This window comes from Elaeis guineensis, chromosome 8, assembly GCF_000442705.2.
Source record: "Elaeis guineensis isolate ETL-2024a chromosome 8, EG11, whole genome shotgun sequence".
NCBI lineage: Eukaryota > Viridiplantae > Streptophyta > Magnoliopsida > Arecales > Arecaceae > Elaeis > Elaeis guineensis.
In genome coordinates, this window is record NC_026000.2 from 10,611,316 (window position 1) to 10,624,437 (window position 13,122).

Below are 13,122 nucleotides of genomic sequence, written 5' to 3' on the forward strand. Positions count from 1 at the left end.
AAGTTTATTGATGCCCCTGAATCAAGTACATCTTTTGTTTTCTTTTTGGTATTGTGGACTATTTTCAAGTCATAGACATTGCACATATGTAATACTTGTGTTGGCTAAAATTGGAGAAAAATAAAAGCCCTAACCTCTCAACCTTCTGAAGTATTTATGAGAAGCATGTTATGTAGCTAGATTACTAATTTGGGATTTGTTTTGACTAGAAGAGAAATGTTTGTAGACACTATTCATATCATAGGGTACACTTGTTTGGAAGTTCGTCCAATGCAAAGTAGAATAAGATATAAACAAATATATCATAATAAATCATGTTTTGTTTTGATGACCCTTTTATTGTCACGTAGCATAGAAGCTTTTAGATCCAACTTAGTGCGGCATCTGATATTATCATGTTTTTCTGATCTAAATCAAGGGACATGCACCTCTTAACACATCCACTTACTCTCTTCTCTATTATGGTTACTCCTATATATCTCCAGTAACTGCATCTCTTGACACATCTACTTACTCTTTTCTCTATTATAGTTTCTCCTCTCCCGAGTAACTACAACGCAATTCATTTGTTTCTTGATCTAGAGCAGAGAAAAATATGTTTTGTAAAATTCCAGAAGTATCTTTATAAAGATATATGAATCATAGCAAGTGTTCTTCAATTCGATAAAGAATTGTATTGGTTCATACTTCCTCTCATGTACATCTTTTGTGCCAACTTTTGCAAAATTCATGATCTTCTTATTTATAATTGTTGCGGCCAATCGCCTCATCGCCCGATCGCCGGGAAGCGTGCACCTGCAAAAGGAAGTCCGCACTGACCGGAGGGGGCTCCGACGGGGACCCTCCGACGGTCAAGTCAGAGAGGTGACTGGGCAACAGTGAAATGCAGACGGAGAGCTCTGAGAAAGAGGGAGAGAGAGAGAGGAGCGAGCCTGCGTATGTGGGAGAGACGGGCGGATCGCTGGGCATTCATGAGGCGTCTGACATCGGATCATCCGACAGTACGGTCGGATCTACACATGCGACAAATCCACTCCCAGTCGTCCGGGATTGCTGCCCGAATGGAAGCCTTGGCCAGCCCGCCACCCGACTTAGGAGTGGAGGGGGGCAACTGTTGGGGAATACCCGCTGTCCGACCGACTGCCGGAGGGCCCGACCGACCGGGGGGCCCGACCGACTGCCGTAGGGCCCGACATACTGCCGGGAGGCCCGACCGACCGGAAGGCCCGATCGACCGGAGGGCCCGACCGACCGGAGGGCCCGACCGACTGCCGTAGGGCCCGACATAATGCCGGGAGGCCCGACCGACCGGAAGGCCCGACCGACCGGAGGGCCCGACCGACCGGACGGCCCGACCGCCCGACCGCCTGGCGGCCTGACCGCCTCCGTTGGACGACTCCGACTGGCCGATAGGCCGACTGATCGTCGGTCGGGGCGACCGACTGACGGGAGCCATCAGCGGCTAACCGCCGGCCGTCCAACGGCCCGTCGCCAACTGGGGGTATGTCGGGCGTGTCCATCCCGACCGACCGAACCCTGAGGTTCGATGGCCGACTTACATGATGCTCGCCGACCAATGGAGGGGCCCGACACCACTTATCTGGCTACCGACTTTGGGTCGGTCGGCTCCTCCAACCACCGTACAGCCGCCAGACGTTGTCAGCTCTGACACGGACATGCGGCACAGTTACCTAGGGACATTGTCCCGCCGAGAGCCGGGTCAACCCTGGTGATTAGATGGCTACACGGCGACATGACGTTTTCACGGCGGCTCTGACAGTCCACAGTGAGTTGACAGTTCCTCACTTGTCTGCGCCATTAATGAAGGCGCCATACCTAGCTCCACTATATATACCGGGGAAGGCAACAGTGCAAGGGATCGATCCGCCCGTCTCTCCCACATACGCAGGCTCGCTCCTCTCTCTCTCTCCCTCTTTCTCAGAGCTCTCCGTCTGCATTTCACTGTTGCCCAGTCACCTCTCTGACTTGACCGTCGGAGGGTCCCCGCCGGAGCCCCCTCCGGTCAGTGCGGACTTCCTTTTGCAGGTGCACGCTTCCCGACGATCAGGCGACGAGGCGATTGGCCGCAACAGATTGGCGCGCCAGGTAGGGGAAGCATGATAAAGACAAGAGCTCAACGATCGAGAGTCACTGGGTCGGCCAGGCGCTCTTCCCGCCGGGAAGAAGCCTCCCCGCCCCCGCCGGCGGCGGAGCCTAGCTCTCCGCACCCTGCAGTGACCACGGAGGCCCAGATTGCGGCCATCGTGCGGCAGATGACCGTACTAACCGATGCAGTCAAAAGCCTCCAGCAACAACCGGCGGCCCGACCTATGCCTTCCAGGAGCAGCCGCCGACGGCCGCGCCGACCCCTGTCGCCTCCATGCGAGCGCTCCCGACAGCGCTCCCACAGAGAGGAGGAGGGGCGACCACGGCGCGACGACCGACGGTCCCAGCGGTCCTCTCCTTCCCCGTTGGAACGGGCAAGGAAGGAAAAGCGGCCGCGCACACTGTCGGCCTCCCTCTCAGAATCTTCCGGAGGCTCCACCCCTGGGGTCTCCCAGCGTCGACGAGCGGACGACTACGAGCGACGGTTCGAGGAAATCGACCGCCGACTCGCCCAACTGCAGATGGACGGTCAGAGGTCTTCGAACGACGTTGACTTCCAGACCGCCCAACCTCTCTCCCGACTGGTCCTCGACGAGCCGATTTCCAGTCGGTTCAAAATGCCGAACGTGGAGCCATACGACGGCTCCACCGACCCAGTCGACCACCTCGAGAGCTATAAAGCTCTCATGACGATTCAAGGGGCAACCGACGCTCTTTTTTGCATCGGCTTCCCCGCCACACTTCGCAAGGCTGCCAGGGCTTGGTACTCCGATCTTCGATCGGGCAGTATCCATTCCTTTGCACAGCTCGAGCACTCGTTCGTGGCCCATTTCAGCACTAGCCGAAAGCCGCCGCGAACGTCGGACAGCCTTTTCTCCCTCAAGCAGGGGGAAAACGAGACGCTCCGACACTTCGTGGCGCGATTCAACGCGGCCACGCTCGAGGTCCGGGACCTCAACGAAGACATGGCTGTCTCAGCCATGAAGCGGGGCCTGAGGTCGTCCCGATTTACTTATTCTCTGGACAAGACCCTCCCCCGAACATATGCGGAGCTACTGGAGCGCGCATACAAGTATATGCGCGCGGACGAAGGAGCGTCCGATCGACGCTTGGTCGAGCCCAGAGGTCCGAAGGAGAAGCGGAGAAAAGGTCGGGAACCCACCGAACCCAGCAAGCCCCCGACCCATAGTCGGCTTTCTCCACCCCGACAGATCCAAAAATCGCCCCGTCGACAGACTCCGAGGCCGGTGCGTCCCAGGTATGACTCCTACACTCCTCTCTCCGCTCTCCGTGCGCAGATCCTGATGGAGATCGAAGGGGAAGAATACCTGCGACGGCCCCCGCCTCTGAAGGCAAAGGGCCTCGACCATCGGAAGTACTGCCGGTTCCATCGGAGCCACGGCCACGACACCGAGCGGTGCATCCAGTTGAAGGATGAGATCGAAAATCTCATCCGCCGGGGGTATCTCGGCAAATTTCGGAGGGGTCCGTCGGCCCAACCGGTTGCCGATCGACGCTCCCAGCCGACTGAAGAGGCGCCGACTAACCAGCCGACGGCCGGAGTCATCAGCATGATCTCCAAGCGGCTGGGATCGGGGACGTCAGCAGGGGGGAGCCGACGAAAAGGCCACGCCCGGACGACGTAATCACTTTCACAGAAGACGACGTTCGGGGCATCCAGACTCCCCACGACGATACTGTTGTTGTGTCGGCGACAATAGCCAATTATGATGTAAAACGAATTTTTGTTGATAATGAAAGTTCGACAAATGTTTTGTTTTACTCGACCTTCTCCCGAATGCGACTGTCAACTGACCGACTTAGGAGGATCCCTGTGCCCCTGATCGGCTTTGCCGGAGACACCGTCACGACAGAGGGAGAAATTACCCTGCCCGTGACGGTCGGCACCGAACCACGGCAAAACACGGTCTCCCTCACTTTCGCGGTCGCCCAAGTTCCTTCGGCCTACAACGCCATACTCGGACGACCCGGATTGAACGTCCTCAAGGCGATCGTCTCGACATACCATCTCCTTGTTCGATTCCCGACCAAGAACGGAGTCGGGGAGATGCGCGGGGATCAACAGCTCGCTCGCCGATGCTTCCAAATCTCCGCTCAAAGCGACGGGACGAAGGATCCTCTGACAATCGACAAACTGGACCAAAGGGAGGAGGAAGAACGGGGTTCGCCCGCCGAGCAGCTCGAGGCAATCCCGATTGGAGAAAATCCCGACAGAAAAGTTTGGGTCGGGTCTCAATTGCCCGACACCGAACGTCACCGACTGGCGGAGCTGCTGACGGCCAATGCCGACATATTCGCTTGGTCGGCAGCAGATATGTCGGGCATCCCTCCAGAAACAATTACTCACCGACTCAACATCGACCCGACAATGAAGCCGGTGAGGCAGAAGAAAAGGTCCTTCGCCCCAGAAAGGCAGAAGGCCATCGACGAGGAAGTGGACAAGCTGCTCGAAGCAGGCTTCATTCGGGAATCTACGTATCCCGACTGGCTCGCCAATGTCGTCATGGTCAAGAAAGCCAACGGGAAGTGGAGGATCTGCATCGACTATACCGACCTCAACCGAGCCTGCTCGAAAGATAGCTTCCCACTTCCGAAGATCGACCAGCTGGTGGATGCGACGTCCGGATTTCGACTGCTCAGCTTCATGGACGCCTTTGCCGGGTACAACCAGATCCGGATGGCGCCTGAAGACGAGGAGCACACCGCGTTCGTGACTCCCAAGGGCCTCTACTGTTATCGGGTGATGCCCTTCGGATTAAAGAATACCGGCGCCACCTACCAGCGACTCGTCAATAAGGTCTTCAAAGACCAGATCGGGTGTAACATGGAGGTGTACGTGGACGACATGCTGGTAAAGAGCACGCAGATCCCGGACCATGTTCAGGATCTCGAGGAGACCTTCCGCACCCTTCGACGACACCGAATGAAGCTCAACCCGACCAAATGTGCTTTCGGGGTGACCTCAGGGAAGTTCCTCGGATTCCTCGTTTCTCAAAGAGGGATCGAGGCCAACCCTGAGAAGATAAAGGCAATCCTCGACATGCATCATCCGAACACCAAGAAGGAGGTCCAACAGCTGAACGGAAGAATCGTCGCTCTTAGCCGATTCATTTCCCGATCAGCTGAAAGGTGCCTCCCGTTCTTCAAGACCCTGCGCCAGGCGAACGGTTTTTCTTGGTCGGATGAGTGCGAACAGGCCTTTGAAGACCTGAAAAGGTACTTGGCTTCCCCGCCGCTGATCGTAAAGCCGCAAGTCGGGGAGACCTTGTATCTCTACTTGGCCACATCTTCCGAGGCGATCAGTTCGGTGCTTGTTCGGGAAAACGAGTGCCGGACTCATCAGCCCGTCTACTACACCAGCAAAGTGCTCCACGGCGCCGAAGCCAGATACTCGGAGACGGAAAAGATGGTTTTTGCCCTGACCGTCTCCGCGCAACGGCTCCGACCATACTTCCAGGCCCACGCCATTGTGGTACTCACCGACCGGCCCCTGAGGGCCATAATGCGCCGACCCGACACATCCGGACGACTCGCTAAGTGGGCGATGAAGCTTAGCGAGTTCGACATTCAGTACCGGCCAAGGCCTGCCTTGAAGGCCCAGGTCTTGGCCGACTTCGTCGCCGAATGCCCGACGACCGACCGAGGGTCGGGAGCTGAAGGCCCGGGATGAGATTCGGTCTCTGAGCCAGACCCGATCTCCACCTGGGTACTCCACATCGACGGAGCCTCCAACGCTCAGGGAAGCGGGGCCGGGCTCCTGCTCACGAATTCGGATGGGGTAGTCGTCGAATACGCCCTCCGGTTCGATTTCAAGGCCTCCAACAATCAAGCCGAATACGAGGCACTCCTCGCGGGCTTGAGGATGGCGAAGGAGCTGCGCATCGACAGTCTCCGGACATTCTCCGACTCTCAGCTGATCGTGGGGCAGGTCAAGGGCAACTTCGAGGCGCGAGATCCGACCATGATCAAGTATCTTCAGAAGGTAAAGGACCTCGTGGCCCGCCTCGAGTATTTCGAGATCTCCCACATCCCCAGGACGAAGAACGCCCGCGCCGATGCTCTCTCCAGGTTGGCAACGTCGGCCTATGATTCTTTGGGTCAGACGTTCGTCGAAAACCTCCAGCAGCCGAGCATCGATCGGGTCGAAGAAGTGCAGCAGCTAACGTCCGAACCAAGCTGGATGGACCCGATCATCCGGTACCTGTCCGACGGGATCGGTCTCGAAGATCCCGCGGAGGCCAAGCGACTCCGATGGTCGGCGTCGCAATATGTGATCATGGACGGCCGACTCTACAAGAGGTCGTTCTCCCTCCCTCTGCTCAGGTGCTTGGGACCAACCGACGCCGACTACGCTCTCCGAGAGGTTCACGAAGGAATTTGTGGGAATCACTTGGGGGGCAAGTCCTTAGCCTTCAAGGTCTTGCGACAAGGCTACTACTGGCCGACTATGAAGAAGGATGCGGCAGAGTTGGTCTGAAGGTGCGAGTCATGCCAAAAGTATGCCAATATTCAGCACCGACCGGCCAGCCAAATCGCTCCTATTGTCGCTCCGTGGCCCTTCGCTCAGTGGGGAGTCGATATTCTCGGCCCATTCCCACCGGCGTCGGGCCAGAGGAAGTTCATCGTTGTCGCCATCGACTACTTCACGAAGTGGGTCGAGGCCGAGCCCTTGGCGCAGATCACCGAGCGGAAGATGGAGGACTTCATCCAAAAGTCCATCATCTTCAGGTTCGGATTGCCGCACACCATCATCACCGATAACGGACGGCAATTCGACAACCAAGACTTCAGAGACTTCTGCACCAGGTTCCACATCCGCCACCGACTAACTTCAGTCGGGCACCCACAGTCCAACGGTGAGGTTGAGGTGACCAACCGAACCTTACTCCATGGACTCAAGACCCGACTGAACGAAGCCAAAGGTCTCTGGGTCGACGAGCTGGGCTCCGTTCTGTGGGCTTACCGAACGACCCCCCGCGTCCCGACCGGGGAGTCGCCGTTCAGTTTAGCTTACGGGACAGAAGCTATGATCCCGCTCGAGATTGGCCTGCCATCTTCAAGGATCGAGCAGTACCAAGAGTCGGACAACTCCGAAAGTCGGAGGGCCGACCTAGACCTCCTCCCCGAGCTGCGAGACGAGGCTCAGATTCGAATGGCCTCGTACCGACAGAAGGTCGCCCGGTACTACAACGCCAAGGTCAGACCAAAGCTCTTCAGGCCTGGCGACCTAGTCTTGAGGAAGGCAGAAGTGTCGAAACCCTTGGACCAAGGAAAGCTGGCTCCCAACTGGGAAGGACCCTACAAGGTTGCTGACACCTTCGGGCCGAGAGCCTATCGACTGGAGACCCTTGAGGGGAAGCCCATTCTCCGGACTTGGAACGCTGACAACTTAAAGCTGTATTACCAGTGAATTCTGTAATTCGATTGTCGGAATACAAGTTCAGTTTGAAAAATCGAAGTTCTAACTCTTCAGCTACTGGTCGGCGCTCAGCCCCGACGCATCGACGCGGACCTGGCACCGACGACACATCGGGCCCTTACACGGACCGATGCATCTACAATAACGGGAGTCAATACCCCTTCGACGACTCGTCGGACCTTCATAAGGGCCGATGGACTCTTATGAACGGGAGTTACCCTCCTTCGACTTTCGGCAACACATCCGCCCCTGACAAAGGCCGATGCAGCTGTTGCGACGGGAGTTCATACTCCTTCTACGGTCGAGTTTTCGGACAGAATCCATCGGCCGACAGGCCGATCGGGCCCCGATCGAGGAAAGGCTAAAAGCCCACGCGACTATTGTCGCGACTTCCGACCAGGCTACGGCCGGTCAAGGGATATTCGGCTTACCACCGTCTATCACACGATGCGACCTTAGTCGCACCCACTACTTGCCGACCGACTTCCGGCCGGCTGAACGACATTCGGCTTGCTAACCGTCTGTCGGAGGATACAGGACCCGACGCAGGAGAGTGGGGACCCGACTTACTATCGTTCCCCGACATTGCGACGCAAATGACCGACTAAACGCATCTACGGAAGTCCGACTCCCCAACTTTTACCAGGTTCGGTCGGCTCCCGACTCAACAGATGGACCCAACTGACAACTTCGACTACCCGAAGCTGACCTAAAGTCGGGACGCTTTCTACCTTCGGGGCTGCACAAATTGTCGAAGTCCTATCGACTTACGAAAGTTGGCGACTTGCTTAAGTTAGTCACTAAGGTTCCACATCGCAGCAATGGTCGGCATTACAAACAGGAAGGAAAAGAAGAAAACTTCATTCATTGATGAAAGGAAATTACAAAGTCAGGGTCGAAGCCCGATTACATGTATTTTCAAAAAGAAACAAAAAGGAAAGACGGTCGGCTGGGCCGATCATTCGTCCTAGTCGATCTCTTCAACCGACGGAGGATCGGGAATGATCGGCGTCTCGACTGAGAGCAGCGCTGGGTCAACGGCAGAAGGATGTCCTTCAGTCGGCAAAGGAGCTTCGGTCGGCCCCTGCTCCGAGACAGCTTCCTCCGCTAGGATGACGCCTCCCGACTACTGGTCGGCTTCTTCTTCGGCTCCTTCCTCGACGAACGGTGGGACGACGCGGCTGACGTCCACCTTCGGGTACAAGGCATGGACGGCGTCCCGACCATCCTCGAACCCGACCCGGTATGAGGCGAAGCCCGATTCGAGCATCTCCTCCCGGTATCGGTCGGAGGACCGGAAGTCCTCCACCGCCCGTTCGGCCGACTCCCTCGCCGACATCGCCTTGTCCTCGGCTCGGGCGAGCTCCTCCCTCGCCGACTCCGCCTCGACCTTCGCCATTTCGGCGTCGATCTGGGCGATGGACAGCTCCTCTTCGGCTTCCGCGAGCTTCTCCAGGCTGACCCGAAGTTGCTCGCGTTCTCCTTTGAGTTCGGCAGTTGCACCATCCCGTTCACGTCGAAGGCGACGTACGGCCCGACCTTTGTGCTTGGCCTCCTTCTTGGCCGACTGTAGTTCGGACCCAAGCCGGGAGACCTCGTCGACTAACTTGGCCTCCCGGTCGGCCGACTCCAGGAGTTGTTCGGCCAACATCGCCCTCTCAGCTTCAGCCGCCGCCGACTTCTCCTTGAAGGCTGCCCGGACGTTGCCGAACCTTCGGTACCCGACCTCAAGTTCGGACATTGTGAAGATCAGCTGCCGATTAGAAAGCTTCGTCAGAATCGCATGATAAGCAAAAATTCCTAAGGAAAATTTTTGAGGAAGAGAGGACCCGAAGCTTACCTCGACCATCGCCGGGTAGAACCGAGACAACATCTCGGACACCTGTCGAGTTCGCAGCAACCCCACGTCGGTTGGGAGGAGGATTCCTTGGCACAACCTCCTCGCAAGATCGTGGTCGGCCAACGCCGACGCACCCTCGGGGTAGTAGGCATTTGGGGGCATCGACCGGCCCCCCGACCTATCCTCCTCCGCGGGCTCCATCGGGGCTTTCCCCCGATCAGCTGCCCCGACTGACGGGACTGGCAGCGACGGGACACTGGAGTTTGACCCGGTGCCTCCCGTCGCGCCAACGGATGCCGTCGGACGATGTTCGGTTTCCCGAACGTCATCCGGCTCCACCCGCGTAGGCAAAGACACCGATACTCCTTCGACCGCCTCCTCAGTCGGCCTCTCCTCGACTTGGACCGTCGGAGCCGCAAGAGCTATGACTGGCTCCGACTGGTCGGTTGCCGACGACTCGACGATCGGCGGGGCTGGGGTTGGCTTCTTTGCAGGACGCGAAGGGCCGGCCCCCGATGCTGGCCTCTTCCTCTTGGCGAACTGCCGAATCTCGGCATCCGTCGGCCTCATCCTCGGTGGTGTCCCTGCAATACCGACAAGAGAGTTAATGGCTGGACCAAAAGCCGACCAAAAGATGGACAAAAAGAAAAGCCGGAGGATCGGGCGATACCTATTCGGGGGACCAGACTCAAGCCGGCGTCATAGAGAGCTTGTTCGGTAACAAGCTCCCTCTGCTTCGGTACCGACATGTCCTTCAGTCGGTGGAAGTCCTCCCGGTCGTCCGCATCCACCCGACTGTTGTCGTTGGCCTCTGTTCGGGGTGTACCCCAACGAGAAGGAAAGCCCCAAGAAGAGGAGGAGGAAACAAAGAAAAACTGGTTCTTCCATCCATGAATGGACGATGGAAGACCAGTTATGAAAGCAAGACCCTTCCGGGGGTTGAAGAGCCACCACCCTCGGGCTTTAGGGTGGGGTCGGAGCACAAAGAAGGCCCGGAAGAGGAAAACGCGGGGGTTGGTCGGCAAGAGCTGACACAACAGTGCGAAAGAAATGATTAGCCGAACAGAGTTCGGCGCCAGTTGCGCCGGACAGAGTCCGTAGTAATCAAGCAGATTCCGGACGAACTCCGGAATCGAAAGTCGAAGACCCGCGCGAAAGTCTTCAACGTACAGCGCCAGATCGCCAGGCGGAGGGTTGTTGACCCGACCGCCGGCCCCTGGAGCGGAGAGCCGAAACTGCTCCGGGATGCGATAGTGCTCCCGAAGCTGATCGACGTTCGGCCCCGAAAGCGAGGAGGCCTCATCTTCCGGAGCCGATCGGGAGTCGTCGGTCGGGTTCCCCGACCGAGCTCCTTGAGTCGGTTTCCTGGTCATTATGCAGGGACCGAAAGAGAAGAAAGGAAGGAAAAAGGAGAAGGGGGACCACGAACCGGATGGACCCTCCGCAGGCGAAGAAGAGCTCTGCCCGCGATGACTGAAAAATCGCCCGGACAGAGTTTCCCCAGCGAAATGTTGCAAATGTGGGTCAGGGTCCGGGAGGTCCTATATATATAGGGCCGACCGACGGTCGAGATCCTTCCGCGCCGACCGAAGACCTGCAGATGCGCGACGCGTGGCGCCCCCCGGTTGGCGGAAGATTCGGCGCGCCCCACCCCGGGACGGCCGCACCGCCCGCATTAAATGTCGGAGGGGGCGCCGGCCAACCACCTTGACACGCGGCACGCGGGGCGCGGCCCTGCATTCACGCGTCCGCGCCGGTTCGCGTTCCCGATGGGACGCCTGACAGCGGCCCTCTCTCCCGCAATCGGCGCCGAATATCCGATCGACTGACGCCGTATCGTCCGGCGCCCGATCACCTGACGCCGACGTGACCTCTGACATCGACTGGACGTCCGGATCGCTGGGCATTCATGAGGCGTCTGACATCGGATCATCCGACAGTACGGTCGGATCTACACATGCGACAAATCCACTCCCAGTCGTCCGAGATTGCTGCCCGAATGGAAGCCTCAGCCAGCCCGCCACCCGACTTAGGAGTGGAGGGGGGCAACTGTTGGGGAATACCCGCTGCCCGACCGACTGCCGGAGGGCCCGACCGACCAGATGGCCCGACCGACTGCCGTAGGGCCCGACATACTGCCGGGAGGCCCGACCGACCGGAGGGCCCGACCGACCGGAGGGCCCGACCGACTGCCGTAGGGCCCGACATACTGCCGGGAGGCCCGACCGACCGGAGGGCCCGACCGACCGGACGGCCCGACCGCCCGACCGCCTGGCGGTCTGACCGCCTCCGTTGGACGACTCCAACTGGCCGATAGGCCGACCGATCGTCGGTCGGGGCGACCGACTGACGGGAGCCATCAGCGGCTAACCGCCGGCCGTCCAACGGCCCGTCGCCGACTGGGGGTATGTCGGGCGTGTCCATCCCGACCGACCGAACCCCGAGGTTCGATGGCCGACTTACATGATGCTCGCCGACCAATGGAGGGGCCCGACACCACTTATCTGGCTACCGACTTTGGGTCGGTCGGCTCCTCCAACCGCCGTACAGCCGCCAGACGTTGTCAGCTCTGACACGGACATGCGGCACAGTTACCTAGGGGCATTGTCCCGCCGAGAGCCGGGTCAACCCTGGTGATTAGACGGCTACACGGCGACATGACGTTTTCACGGCGGCTCTGACAGTCCACAGTGAGTTGACAGTTCCTCACTTGTCCGCGCCATTAATGACGGCGCCATACCTAGCTCCACTATATATACCGGGGAAGGCAACAGTGCAAGGGATCGATCCGTCCGTCTCTCCCACATACGCAGGCTCGCTCCTCTCTCTCTCTCCCTCTTTCTCAGAGCTCTCTGTCTGCATTTCACTGTTGCCCAGTCACCTCTCTGACTTGACCGTCGGAGGGTCCCCGCCGGAGCCCCCTCCGGTCAGTGCGGACTTCCTTTTGCAGGTGCACGCTTCCCGGCGATCGGGCGACGAGGCGATTGGCCGCAACAATAATACATGCTGAGAAAATTAGAAAGTTATTGGTAAATATTTTAGAGATGCTTTAATGGTTTTTTTTTGTTGCATAATAAGGCCTTATTTTCTAATGATTTGAAGGAAAGGAGAAAATAGCTTATAACCATCCCCACAACATCACACCTTGGTAACATTTATACATGCACCCTAATTTTATTATATAGTAGAAAGTTGTAATCATAATTATCCATGAAATAGTTATCTCACACCGGTGGTCTACATGTTCCATGCCTTAAAACATTACATTAATCAGACCTTTCTCTCAAATTGCAAGCAATTAGTCATGAGTTCTTTTCTCACTTAGCTAGGCATACACAACAATTATTTAAGCATCATTTTCTTTACAATAAAATAAGAAGGATAAACCCCTTGCAAAATATCAAAAATGGGGAGCCTCAAGCACTAGCTTGACCATCTTTTACCATCTTAATTTCAAAGAAAAGCCAAAAGTTTATGTAACCTAGAATTATTAGGCCTGTCAGCTTTTCAAATGCACATGATCAATGCCTAAAACATTGTCTTTAATCATAAATCCAGAATTCTTTTGTTTAATTTACAAATAATCATGCATTGTACATCCATATAATATTTATTCTGAATTTTTAAAATAGTTGTAAAATCTTATGTTGTATTTTTTTGATCCGAAATATACAAAAATATTTCATCGACTCTGATAGGACAATCCAAAAATCATAAAATATTAAGAAGACGTATG